Genomic DNA, 11,888 nt, shown 5'->3' with positions numbered 1-11,888 from the left:
GAAACGCGATGTCATAGATATTTTTTACTTCGTATATCTGATCTGTAAATTTCCTGTCCGTTGCATGCTAGACTTTGCAAAAATCATTTTCATTTTTTGTTTATAGAACAAATTATTATAAATAATATATTATGTAAAATTATTAAATAATATATTATGTAAAAGTGTGTAATTTAGAAGCAGTGAACTTTGAATTAAAATAAATCACAGAAAAATATTTTTAATTATTATTCTAAAGACTAATTTTTGGCATTTATAATTTAAATCCGCGACTCGCACGTGTATGACATAATCTACAGGTCCAAATTGCATAACTCTACACAGTAAATTAAACTGTGTTTCGGCAAAACGCGTCCAATATTGTCCTCCAAGTGGTCTATTGTGTCTGGTTTATCAGCGTATATATAGGATTTGTTTACAAAATAATTTAAATGTTTCTCTCGGTGAATTGATCATATTGCGCACTGTGTCAATCTTGCTTGAATCACATGATGAATTACCAAACCAAGGGGGAACTAAAAATAACCGATAGTTGCCAAATCTGCAATTTAAGAATAGAGAGAGTTGTCAATTTAAAGTTCACTTCCTCTAAAATAACACCTATATATATATATACATATATTTATCAGTATTTACTGGAACGGTGCTCCACACATAATTTTAGTAGTAGTAGTAGTAGTAGTAGTATGACAATATACTTATGACAAGTAAAGTTCATAGAAATGTTTGTATTTCACTCTCTTAAGAAGTCAAATACGAAGATTTCTGTGTAACTTGCTTGTACCTATTTAGTTGCCTGCTCACGAGGGCAGAGTTAGAGACCAGCTCCCAAAAGGAGAGCACTCTTGATTAGGATAAAATAAAAATTACCCGATTGTAGGAGGCTTTCTCCTTCACTGCCGTTGACAGAGAATATGAAGTGTAGTAGAAAAACAGATACTACACGTTATTCATAGCCAAAATTCCTCCCTAAAAATGTCATATGTCTATTGTAACAGTTGATTTAGGCTTGAAAATCAGCGCGTCGACTAAAATTCGTATTTTGCCTCTTTGTAACAAAGCACGGACGCGCATATGGCAGCAGTAGTAGCAACAGCATCTGTATGACAGCCAACGTATGCAAATGACCGAGCAGTGTGCGAGGTAAGGTCACAGCGAGGAAGAAGGAAAGAAAAAGATTATAAAAAAAACGTTGCCCAAGAAGGATAGAAATAGATATGTTACACGTGTGACCCGAAAGCAATAGGGAAAGACGTGTCTCAAACATGGCCGCACAAATGCCATGTGTTCAACACGGTAGAGTCTTGTTAATCATATTGGAGTACAAGAAAACTTTTGAACAAGAGACAAGGCGTTATTCTATAAGTACCTGTAAATAAATGTCCGTTGCTTCAACTAAAAAAGTGAGTTGAATTCTTTCCTTCTTCTTGCGACTGTCTGCGTACAACGTGTGGGTTCCGAGTGTTGACATGTAATAACTATGTTACATCTTTAGGCATCCCTGAGAAAGGCATAAGATCGCAATACCCTTGCAGACATAGGTTAAATGGTTGACGGAAGAAACGCGATATCATAGATATTTTTTCCTTTTATACCTGTGCTGAGTATGGCACGTTGTCTGGAGATTCGCAATCGCTGCTAATTAGTGCCGATAACACGAAAGAAAGGTATTCTTGATGTCATCCCCGATGACAATGTTATTGTTCCTGTTAAAGTAGTAGTTATTATTAATAAAACTTTGAAATATTACATAAATGAATATCTGTCTCACACACTTTAAACAGAGAAGATTTAATAGGTAAAACATTTACACATAATTAATCTTGGTTTATTATGTACATAGTATTTCTTTTAGTATAACGGTCTGTTCCACGTTTTCTTTGAAAATTATGGGCCAATCTAGCTGCAATTTTATACGGACATTTGTTATTTATATCGTAGAAGATCGTTGCACACCCGGAGAATGGATTACTCAGTTTATAAAAGAAGCAAGTTGTAACCAGCGTAGAGTAAGTAAATATCACGGCATTCAAAAATACTACTCGAGTGTAAATATCTTATTTGTTACATTGTACATGTTTGTATAGTAAACCTGTTTTACTTTGTGTGTTGACCGCCATTTAATCTGAATTAATTTGTGCGGAATATATTCCTCCACGGATATATCAGTTATTATAAAGTGCAGCGAACTAAGTAATATGGTATCCATTCGGGTCACAATTAGGGATTAATAGAAATCATTAGTAACTAGCATTATAGCAAAGATTAGCACAAATTTGATTATATTCAGCCACACCATCAATTTGGTATAAAGAACTCATTCTACGTCCTTTTCCATTAACGGATGAAAGGTTATTGATCCCTCGACAAAAGGAGGATGGTCCTGTAAATTCAGACTTGTCCGTTCGTTCGTTCGTCCGTTCGTCCGTCCGCACTTCTCTTAATAATTATGCCTTGGAACTTTTTATATTTTGCACAAACATTAAAAATGATATGAGTAAAAAAGTAATAGAACATATTTTCCGGGAAAACTCCAGTTGTCCCCTTAGGAGTACCTTTCGGATTAAAATGACAAAAATTGGCACTTTTGTGCATATTAAAAAAATAAAATTGATGCCTTGGATTTTTATAAAACTTTCTGAAAAATTGTTTTCCTACTTCCCCTCGAATCAACATTATGAGAAAAAAAAAGCTACATAGGACCCATCATTCGTGTCCTACGTAACTTTACATGCATTATTTCATGTTCTTATGTTGTAGACAAAAAGTAGTTTATTGACAGACATACAGGCACGTGTCTCTTATATTTATATAGATTTATATTTATATAGATTTATATTTATATAGATTTATATTCATATAGATTTATATTTATATAGATTTATATTTATATAAATTTATAGTTATATAGATTAATATTTATATAGATTTATAGTTATATAGATTTATATTTATATAGATTTATATTTATATAGATTTATAGTTATATAGATTTATATTTATATAGATTTATATTTATATAAATTTATATTCATATAGATTTATATTTATATAGATTTATATTTATATAGATTTATATTCATATAGATTTATATTTATATAGATTTATATTTATATAGATTTATATTTATATAGATTTATAGTTATATAGATTTATATTTATATAGATTTATATTTATATAAATTTATATTCATATAGATTTATATTTATATAGATTTATATTTATATAGATTTATATTTATATAGATTTATATTCATATAGATTTATAGTTATATAGATTTATATTCATATAGATTTAGATTTAGATAGATTTATATTTATATAGATTTATATTTATATAGATTTATATTTATATAGATTTATATTCATATAGATTTATATTTATATAGATTTAGATTTAGATTTATATAGATTTATATTTATATAGATTTATAGTTATATAGATTTATATTTATATAGATTTATATTCATATAGATGTATATTTATATAGATTTATATTCATATAGATGTATATTTATATAGATTTAGATTTAGATTTATATAGATTTATATTTATATAGATTTATATTTATATAGATTTATATTTATATAGATTTATATTTATACAGATTTATATTTATATAGATTTATAGTTATATAGATTTATAGTTATATAGATTTATATTTATATAGATTTATAGTTATATAGATTTATATTTATATAGATTTATATTCATATAGATGTATATTTATATAGATTTAGATTTAGATTTATATAGATTTATATTTATATAGATTTATATTTATATAGATTTATATTCATATAGATTTATATTTATATAGATTTATATTTATATAGATTTATATTTATATAGATTTATATTTATATAGATTTATATTTATATAGATTTATATTTATACAGATTTATATTCATATAGATTTATATTTATATAGATTTATATTTATATAGATTTATATTTATATAAATTTATATTTATATAGATTTATATTTATATAGATTTATATTTATATAGATTTATATTCATATAGATGTATATTTATATAGATTTATATTCATATAGATTTATATTTATATAGATTTATATTTATATAGATTTATATTTCTATAGATTTATATTTATATAGATTTATAGTTATATAGATTTATAGCTATTACAATAATATAAATGACAAAAGTCTATATTCCAGATTCCATGATGGTGACCATCTTCCAATTTATTCCTTTAAATACGTTGACATCCACAATTCTTGACAGTCCCTGTTTCGTAGAAAGGCAGAATAGATTCATTGATTGATATAATAATTAAATGAACGATTTTGCGCTTCGAAACAGCTGCTGTCAAGAATTATGAATGTCAGCTTATTTAAAGGAATAAATTGGAAGATGGTCAACATCATGAAATTTGGACTTTTATCATTTGTGATATGCTCTGTAATTAGAATGGGCTTCATAAACTAAGGATTAGTATATATTTTCCACTCCTGCTCAAAAATTTAAAACCACTTGAAAATCTTTAAAAATAAACCTTTTTTAAAGATGGATTTTAAATTCATCCGACTTATCGTTACCAATACTACAACTTAAAAGCTTATGGAAAAAAAACTACATTCTAAATATTTAATTCATAAATATACATTTTTATTAAATGAGGCATTTTACACTTGATTTTTTTTGTTTTATTTTTATTTTTTTGATTATTTTTTTTTTTTTTTACCGCGTTGCAAAGTGCTTTTTTTTCTCCTTAAAAGGGAAATTTTGTTTTCTAAGGAGTTCCTACATGGAAGATCCGGAATATATATATGCTCTGCTGTTATATGTTAGCAATCATTGAGCTTTCACCTTGAATAGCTTAGTCCAAAAAAATAGAAAGTATATGCGTTTCCTTATATATTTCTCTCTTTCTCATATATATATATATATATATATATATATACATATATATATATATATATATATATATATATATATATATATATATATATATATATATATATAAAGGTAATGCCTATTTTGTAAAAGTGGTTCCAACTTTCTGACCCGCTGAAAAGATGTTTACATTGTGGACATCTAAATTTCGTTTACATTTAGCAGCTGTTGTACGAGAGAGCGGGTAGAGGCGTAGACTGTCAGTGCGACGGTCAGGTTTTGATCTCGATGTAAACCACTTACTTGTCTAGCTGCACTGACGAGCTGTAAACAGCGAAACAGTACGGGCTGTGGATGATTATGTATATATATATATATATATATATATATATATATATATATATATATATATATATATATATATATATATATATATTAATAATTATTTTTATGCCTATCTATACCTTTCATGCTTTCGCAATCATCAGTGCAAGAAGTGATAATTACCGCTGGCTTAGAGATTCGAATCCAGTCATACAGTCGCCTTTGAATCCAGCTATACAATTTTACAAATTTACCTCATGTGAGATGTAGAAACTACGTAGTAAAGACAAATGAAACTGAACAGCCATGTTGAAAAACATAAAATGTATCCAATTTAAATGAAGAAATTAACTATACATGAATTCTATCAACAATTTTGAAAATCTTGAATATGTGCGCTGCCTGAGACGTAACCCGCACCAGGTCGCTAGCATAACCCTAACCCAAATGCGTTGCAGCATGTCGTGTGTATCAGTCTCAACTGCGGAAATGATTTGCAGCTTCAGTTTCCCTAGATCTACAAGAAAAGGAAGGGGCATAGACGAGTCTCTCCACAAGCAAACATGGCAATTAACACTTTATAAATTAACGCTTTATAACGAATACGCTTGATCAATCTCTATCTCAAATAAGCACCCACAGTTATCTTCCAGTGAAGTTGAGTTCCGTCTTGTAAAATTGAAGGTTTCGTGTTTTAGTTTGTAATAAGCTCATTAATTAGTTAATTCTGGAAACTTGGGGAAGCTGACTTTTCTAGAGAAAAATAGCGACCGTTATTAGTGAAATCTCACTACTAAACAGCTGGTGCGAGTAGAGCAACTGGGTCGCAGTTGGGGGTGAAAATAGTGGTAAGCGTTAGAAATCGGAATATCACTTGTTTTTTATTTTACCAGTTACAATTATAGATAATGAGTAGTTGAAAAACACCCAATGAAGAAGAAGAAGAAGAAGAAGAAGAAGAAATAATAATAATAATAACAACAACAACAACAACAACAACAACAACGACGACAACGACGATGACGACGACGACAATAATAATAATAATAATAATAATAATAATAATAATAATAATAATAATAATAATAATAAATATGTGGAGACTAACACACATGAGCCATATGTGCGGGGCAGACAAACTGCTGTAGAGGCAAAACATGGAGCTCTACATGGAACCAAAAACGTTGAAGCGGCATATCTATTAGTTCTCTAACTCCATCCCATCCCCCCCATTACAACATCACCGCCCCCCCCCCCAAAAAAAAAAACAGTGGGACCAAACAGCCAAGTAGAGTCAAGGAGGAAGGAAAAACCGAGGAGAGAGCACAGATCAAACTCCCGCTGGACAAGTATGAAGAGAACTGGGACCTTGGGGAGGCTTATTGCCACTCAAATTCCAGTGAAGACCAATAGCCGCTGCTAGTGAGAAATCAATGGTAAGCGACAGTTGCGATAATGCAAAGTCATTCGCAAATGTTATCGAAAGAGGTGGAGAGTACTGGAAACCTGGGGAAACTTGCTGTCACTCAGCTTCCAGGGAACGCCATAGGCTGTTATCAAGGAGAGATCTTTGATGGCCTGTGTGGAAGCTCCTTGTGAGTTTCTTTTTACAAAGGAATCACCACTTATTAAAGCCCAGAGGCCATTCCAGGATAAGGTTAAAAAGTGCACAGTGGTCAAAAGGACAATATCATAGGAATCGTTAGAAGTGTAAATTTGGTAAATTGGATTACTTGAGTGGAATGACTCGTCAAGAACTTGTCAGAATAATGAGGAATGTAGTCATGACGGTGAGATATTACTCAGGTCATGTAGTTCTGACAATGGCCAGTGGTTGAAGGACAGGAGTCTATCCTGTGTGAAAGTGCAAGCTTTGTGCACTTCTTTAAGTGCTAATGTTAGCACTAAGTGAGAAATTCTCTATCAAGGATATAGGACAGAAAGCACTATATCCACCTGTGAACTTGTAAAACCCAAGAGGAGAATGGTTTTGGGAGAGTTGCGTACACTCAAGTTGGATTGGGGCGTCCAGATTCAGGTTAAGTGTAACTCTATAAAGAATCCCATGATGTATCCTGTCGAATTTGCTAACAACAGCTTCTCCGAGTTCCTACGAGAATGTAGGATATATTGTGCAGAGATCACTTGCAGAACCTCTCCTTTAAGTAGAACGTTTCCTGCTTTGGAGTCACATGCAGGTGTTATCGTGTTTAAATGTTTTGTGAAGATCTGCCTTGACGTATTGCAAGAGCTATCGAAGTCAAGCTCGATTTGTCCTGGGGTGTTTCTGAGGCGCTCAGGACCATCTTATACTTAGTTGGGAGTGTGATTTTTCTAATGCTGAGATATTTGTTTCAGTGCTGAACACAAGAAGATTGGATCTCTCCTTGATAAGAGTCTTCCATAAGTATTACATCTCCAGCTACCTAGGTGTTTCTGACACCTATACTCAACTTTGTTTGTTTGGCTATATGTATATAGCTATTCAAACATTTGAAACTGTAATTCCACCAAATTGAAGAACTTGTCAAAGCATAGGGTTGATTGGATTCGTCCCTCTTCTTGCACCGATGTTGATCTCACTGGGCTCTTGTGGTTACGAGGGAGCTGAGATATTTTGGTGTTCGCCAGAGATAATATAAGGATGAGGAGGTTGGATGGTAGGTGAACTTCTCAAGCCTTTATACTCTTTTATATGCAAATAGTTAATTATCTGGCGAAATATTCTCAGTTCAAACTTCTGTTGCAATCTTGCATCTGATCATTAGTTTTAAATTTATGAATCTGGTTAGGTACTCCTCTGTTCAAATCTAAAACATGAAGATTTTCATGTGAATTTTTATAGAATAAGCTTATTTGAATTTTTCTGCTTTTTTGTTCTGATATGTGTTTCCTGGAGTTCTTCTGATCATACATTGTGTGGTATATGTATAAGATAAAGAAAAATTTTTGTATTGCAAATTTTACAGGTGTCATCCAACTGTAGGTTGACTGCCATTTCCTGTTGGGGGAGAATGTTGGACTTTTTTTGTACCAATAATGGTGCGTCCCCCCCCCCCTGTTTACATATCTTATTTTTCATCTGGTTCTTGTATTCGAGTTTTTGTATTTCGTATTTTTTTTATTTTTAGTTTCGTACATTTTGGGTTTGTACGAAACTCCCTTTAATTTGAAGAAAAGAAAAATGCTAGTTCCGTGATGACGTCACGAGCCCAGCGCAAGATTCGCCCTCTTTTGAATTTCCGGCGACGAGGATATTGGACGTTCGTTTCATTGCCCGGCGCTGAAAATGGAATTTTGACGAGCCTCCTTCAAAAAAGAAAACCCGGCAAGAATACCTTGGGCATGCGACGAGGCATGTTTCTGAAAACTATCTACGTTGCTACGTTTTGCACGTAATTTGAAGGAGTGTAATTATTTAAAAAAAAAAAAAAAAAGACCTTATTTTACGTGACAAGGAATTTTGGAACCTCCTACAAAGAAGAAAACTCGGCAAGAATACCCCGGACATGCGACGCGGTATGCTTCTGAAATCCATCTGTGTGTCTACGGTTTGCACGCAAACATGGAGGGAGAGAAAATTCTAAAAGGACTTTAAACGAAAAAAATGAAAAAGGCACGCGCCTGACTAGCTTTCAATTTGTGAGTATGCTCCTAAAATTTACTACATATGAGAGTGTGATTAGACACTACTATTTTGAATCTTATTATTGTATTCGTTCATGGATACGACATCTTCATTATGAGAACCAATGTTATTTTATTTATTTATTTTTTCATTACATGTTACCTTGGCGTTTTTTTTAATTTAATGCCCGCAAAGGGAAAAATTTGCAACTAATTTTATTGCGAATAAAATCTATTCTTCGTTTCAAAGCAAGACCTTTATACTTTATTTTTACCCCCCCCCCGTCTTTTATTTCATGCTTTCATTTTTTTTTTTTTTCGGGTTAGTTACTTTAGCGTCGAATTTATCTGGAAGGGAGATAAAATTCCAAGGAAGCCTAAAAGCGGAAGTAACAAAAAACACCATGTCACTTCCATCGGAGAGTAATTTTACCTATCTCAGCCCGAGAAGAGAAACAGTACGATGGAGGGGCGACATTGGGCACAGGTGATTAAAAATCGGTTCCTCGGTGTATATGAATAATATCTTTCTTTCCAATTCCAATTTAAGACGAGTTAAAAGTGGATCATGGCTTTACCTTCGGCAGCATCGTAACTCACTTCCATTATTTTATCCTATAGTTCCAACATTTCATGAATAATGTTTCTGATAAAGGGAGAAGAATTGCTGTTTTCTTGGTCATAATCTATCTATCTAATGCTTATTGTTAGTTCTTTGACATTTGAAGTAGTATTTTAGCTTCTTATATTAGTTGGCTTCTCGCCTTGTCTAGAGTGATTTTCACGAAAAAAAATCATTCTCTCTCTCTCTCTCTCTCTCTCTCTCTCTCTCTCTCTCTCTCTCTCTCGCACATGCATCACCTTTTTGTCTGTTTTTCTCTCTTGTTTTATTAAATAAATTTTTTTGAAACCAAACCAATGTCAGTGTGATTCTCGATCAACATGCAAGGAAGCCATTCACGCGATAATTGACGAAACCTGGGTAACATCGAAGGTGCATGGGTGTATGATGTTATGCGCCAGCGACGGTAAGATATACAACGGTTCATTCTATTTATCATTCTTAATTCTTTTATAAGATTCCTAGCAAAGCCGCCCGGCATTGCTAAGTCGTTAAATACGCTTAAATATATTTTGATTAATGCAGATTTCGTATTTATTATTATATTATATTGGACCCAATATATAATAATGATTTTAAAAAATTGTTTATTTTAATGACTCGTGCGCCACCGCTGAGAATAGAAACCAAAATGTTTACCTTACAATTTACTTTTTCCTTTGACGTTAATTCCTGAGCTATGAAGACGTGATTGCTGCAAAGCTAAAAATTAAAACTATTACATAAAAAATTAAAGCTATTGCATTACCCATGGATATTCGTAATGCCGTCGTTCGACCTTCACTTGTCAAATTCCATTTTTTAATTTTCACACTTTTGCACCAATTTTCTCTGACTAAAATTCAAATATAAAGATTCGCATGGGTTCGAATATCCTATATATTAAGTTTCATGTCTGTAAACCAAAAACTCACAGAGGAGTTTGGTAGGCAAACTTTTTTAAACAAATATATAATCGCATACATAAATATATATAAAAAGATGTTTGTGTTTACTATAACCTTTTTACGCAAGTATAAATCATTTAGAATATCTGTATGAATATAATTACACGTAATAGTTAACTAAAGATGATCATCCCATAAGAAAACTTAAAAAAAACACTAATAGAGAATTAATTAAAATGAATGCTTAAAAGAATATGCAAATTAGATCTTTTGCAGATGAACGCAATTCCACGACGCCTATATAACAAAGTTGTATTCCCCTTTTAAATAAATAAAGTGTTTTAATGTAAATATCAAGACATAAAAAAAATTCATATGAGTATAGATTCTATAATTTATATTAACAGTGTAATCAAAAGTCGTAAAATTTCTTAAATACTGTTTTTTATGAAATACGCCTGTAATTAATAAAAATAACGTAACATACTTTGCTATATTTTGTCGGATTAAAATTATTCCTCCTAATCGTACATAGCCAAATGAAATAATCGTTCTTTCTCTTTAGGAAAAGAAACTACGTGCACTTTCAGTCCATTTTTCGAAATTCGATGGCATTTTGAGACAACGGAAAAAAATATTTTTCATAACTCAACGAGAAAAACGATATCCTACTGCAAGACTACTGGTTGTCTCCACTATTGCCTACTAGGCTCTACGTAAATGTGACGTCATAGATCAGTTTCTTCTGATCTCGAAAGATTTTTGTGGAAATTGTAAAGATTTAGTTGTTCAGAATATGTATTATCATTTTTTATTTGCATTTTATTTTAAATGACTATCCTTTTATTAATATCATTTAAAAATACTTTTGATAGACAGTTTTAACTAGTGTTGGGACGAGTCCTGAATTTTTCCCGATTCTGATCAATTTCAGCAATTATTTTATATATTAAAAAATATAAAGAAAACGGGCGAAGGTATACGAATGCTACTCCTGTAGTGAAATACACATCGGCTCCGACGTTGTACGTTGTTCGACTGAGGGAGAAGTTATTATTTTTACAAGGAAAGAATTTTTGCGTGTGTGATATAGTTTTTTTATTATTTATTTTGGCTTGAAATTTGCGCATGATTTTTGTTATTATCATTTTATCTTTTTTATGGATATTTATTTTATTTTCAGTTGCGTGCACTTATGTTACCGAACTAACGGGTGTATTGTAACTATTCTGACAATTTAATAAAAAAAAGATATTGTAAAACTTGAATTTAATTTGAAAATACTATTATTTTAAAAAAGAGCACGGTAACATAAGTGCATGTGGCGACAACAGTACGGTCGCACATAGAATGACACCTTCAACCTTTCATTGCAAATTGCAGAATTTAATAATGTAAATTAATTAAATACGTGTTCCTTTTTCTTATTTGTTTCTGTTGATAAATTGTTCGTTTGAAAATAATTTGAATGCTGGTTCTTTCTTTGAATTGAGTGCATTCGAGTTTAAAATGTTTTCTGTTGAAAAAACTTAACTCACTTCTTGTTCCTTTTGGTTT

Source organism: Euprymna scolopes, chromosome 11 (genome assembly GCF_053919585.1).
Source record: "Euprymna scolopes isolate OS-2025 chromosome 11, ASM5391958v1, whole genome shotgun sequence".
Classification (NCBI taxonomy): Eukaryota; Metazoa; Mollusca; class Cephalopoda; order Sepiida; family Sepiolidae; genus Euprymna; species Euprymna scolopes.
The sequence above is the reverse complement of the archived record's forward strand: the minus strand, read 5'-3'. Positions refer to the sequence as shown.